This window comes from Hevea brasiliensis, chromosome 12 (genome assembly GCF_030052815.1).
Source record: "Hevea brasiliensis isolate MT/VB/25A 57/8 chromosome 12, ASM3005281v1, whole genome shotgun sequence".
NCBI classification, from domain to species: Eukaryota; Viridiplantae; Streptophyta; class Magnoliopsida; order Malpighiales; family Euphorbiaceae; genus Hevea; species Hevea brasiliensis.
Genome location: NC_079504.1, coordinates 78690186 through 78693345, shown reverse-complemented (window position 1 = coordinate 78693345; position 3160 = coordinate 78690186). Strand labels below are relative to the sequence as shown.

The window sequence follows — 3160 nt, the reverse complement described above, 5'->3', positions numbered from 1 at the left end:
TAATGGTGAAAAATGTTGAGATTTTGATATTGAAGTTTTAGAGTGATGAGATGATTGTATATTATCATTGTAAGTTTTTTTCAAAAGTTTCGAAGAAATGTTTTCTCAATTTTTAGCCGGTACTTTGCCGGATTTTCTATAAAATTCTCGGAACCTCAAATAAATTATAATTTCGATAAATGGCTTAAATAAATTATATTTCACAAGTTATATTCAAAAGGAAGAATAAAAATGAATTAAGATAAAATAGAGTGCTCGGCTTTCGAGTGGCATAACTTGCTCGGCTGCTTGTAGTCGGGTAAAGGTGTCACAACACCAATTAATCCATAGGTTTTTTGCCCCCCCCCCCCCCCCTCTCGAGGCCAAATTCCATCATTTTCTAGGGTTTTGAGGCATCTTTCTATTTTTTTTACTTTGATTTTTTTTTTTTATGACAAGAACTTCTCAATCTGGTGAGTTGTTCTTTGATCCAAAAGTAGAAAAAATAGCTAAACAGTTGAGAAAATTGGCTAAGCAAGCTAAGCAGATTCCGAGTACATCTGAAGGAGTACAATCTCCAAGGGAATTAAGTTCGAATTCAGATTTAGATTCCGAAAATGAAACCATGGTTGCTAGGACTTTGAAAGAGTTGGTTGCTCCTAATCTAAATCAATAGCCAGATTAAGCTTCGAGCTTTCCCTTTCTCCCTAGAAGGCACAGCAAAGGATTGGTTATATGACCTTCCTTCTGGATCTGTCAACTCATGGAATGAGATGAAGCGGATATTTTTGGAGAAGTATTTTCCTACTTCCCATGTCACTAACATAAGAAAAGAAATTTGTGGTATCCGGCAGTACAATGGAGAGAGTTTGTATGAGTATTGGGAGCAATTTAAGAAGCTGTGTGCAAGTTGTCCCCGTCATCAAATAAGTGAGCAGCTTTTGATTCAGTATTTCTATGAGGGACTTCTACCAATGGACCGTAGTATGATAGATGCTGCTAGTGGAGGAGCTTTGGTTGACAAGACACTAGAAGAAGCAAGGAGGTTGACTGCTAACATGGCAGCAAACTCTCAGCAGTTTGGAATGAGAATGGATCACACACCTAAGAAGGTTAATGAGGTAAGTACATCTAACCTTGAGAAACAGTTTTCTGAGTTAACTTCTTTAGTGAGGCAATTGGCTTTAGGGAACATGCAAACTGTTAAGGTATGTGGAATTTGTTCAGGTTCGAGTCATGCTACTGACATGTGTTCTGCATTACAAGAGGATGAATCAATGCAACATGCTAATGCAGTAGGAAATTATGGACAACCACAATGCAAGTATGATCCCTTTTCTAATACTTATAATCCAGGATGGCGAAAACATCCCAATTTGGGTTATGGGAATCAATCAGTATAAAACCGATACCAGCAGCAGAGACCACAAATGAATCAACCACCTCCACCTCCCTTAAATCAAGGTATGTCACTTGATAAAATTGTTAAGGCTTTGGTTAACAATACACAACAGTTTCAACAGGAGACTAGAAATAACATTCAAAACATGGAGAAGCAGATTGATCAGTTAGCTTTGTCACTGTCACACCCTACCCCTCTGTAAGGCATGGCATGATCCCATAGTATACCTAATGAATTACCAAACTTCGCCTACTGATAACCCATTAAATACACTACAAGGGATTTTAAACCTTTTCTTATTTCTTTTTACAGTGGTGAGCACTTTTGATAGGTGTTAAATTTTTTTTTTTTTTTTACTGAAGTGAAACCAAATAATAAATCTGAGTGGCAACAATTTCTGTAAAAGTTTTGGCAGAGTGCCATCTGTATTTTGAATAAAATAGTTCTTCAAAAACCTGTAAAAAGCACTTCCAATGTATTTCTACAATCCCAAACTCCAATAAATTTGTTCAACACAATAAATTTCTCAACATTATCAACTCAGTTCAACAATCAATTTTCTAGTGTTTCCAAAAGTTGAGATAAGATAAATATATCATAATATTTTTACAAGCCAAAATAATTTATAATTTTAGTTTACAACTGCTCAAGACCAAGTAAAATATATACATACAGTGCACATACATTACAACAAAGACTGCAAAATATGGTATACTCAATATACCCGGCGAAATCTCAAAATGTAGCACAAGCAGCCTACTCTGCTGCTCTGTCCGTCTGTCTACCTGCGACAGCAATGAAAAAGCTATCGCTGAGCCAATGTCTCAGTGGTGCACAACATTAAGAAAATACAATTTAAAATCATAAACCATAAATCATATGAACTATGGATACTTAAAATCATAGTTAAATTCAAAAGACAGTGAATGTCATAAAGAATTAAACTCCATTTCACAATATCACAATAAATATCAATAAATCACACACAAAGCTTACTCATGATTCCATAGTCCAATTCATCCCAAAAGCCGATGGCTAGTGAGGAATAACATAGCTAGCTAGCAATAATATGACTACTCATTCTATTCGTCCTCAACAGGCACACACCTCAACACTTCAGCCAGAGAGGGAATTCAAAGTCAATTCGTCCCACTAGACAAGCTAGCGAGGAATTCAATCAAATATACATGACAATTGTGGTTTCAAACCATTTGCAATATTTTTCAAGCAATAAGTATCCATCAAATTTCCATTCAAACAATTTTCCACAATTTAAAACAATAACATACAAATTGCCATAATTTATTTCAATTGAAAATTCAAAAGAAATAACTGTTGTGCACAAACCTCTGAAGTGTAACCTCTTGGCCCTGACTCAGTGTTTCCTTCCCCTTCCCTGAGTCTTTGCTAACTGAAACACACAATTTGAAGTGTTTCAGTACTCATTTAAACTGTCTCTAACAATAAGGTTCAATAATTAATTTATTTAATTCTATTGTTTTCCTTAGTCAACCTATAATGTTGACCATTGATGCACTCTAGGTGAATTAGGTTAATGTTACCAATATGTCACATTTTGCATTTCAATATGCTACCAATATAGTGCAACTTACCATTTTCACAAGTTGGCATTCATTGCCAAATTATTTCAAGCATCATTGTATGTAAATGTCAAGTTCTTAATTTTTGTGTGCTAGATTGGTCTAGCTTGAAGTCCTATTTCTCTTAGTTTTTAGCTTCTAGTCAAAGAAGCAAAATTGTAGCTCTATGTCTTATTGC

The 3160-nt window shown here is 35.1% G+C and overlaps 1 non-coding gene across 1 annotated transcript; it reads right to left on the bottom strand.

The window, feature by feature from the left end:
• Positions 1 to 800: 800 nt before the first annotated feature.
• Positions 801 to 907, bottom strand: LOC131171571 (small nucleolar RNA R71). Its single transcript, XR_009142231.1, has one exon. It is a non-coding gene; the product is annotated as a small nucleolar RNA R71 (small nucleolar RNA).
• Between the last annotated feature and the right edge of the window lie 2253 nt (positions 908 to 3160).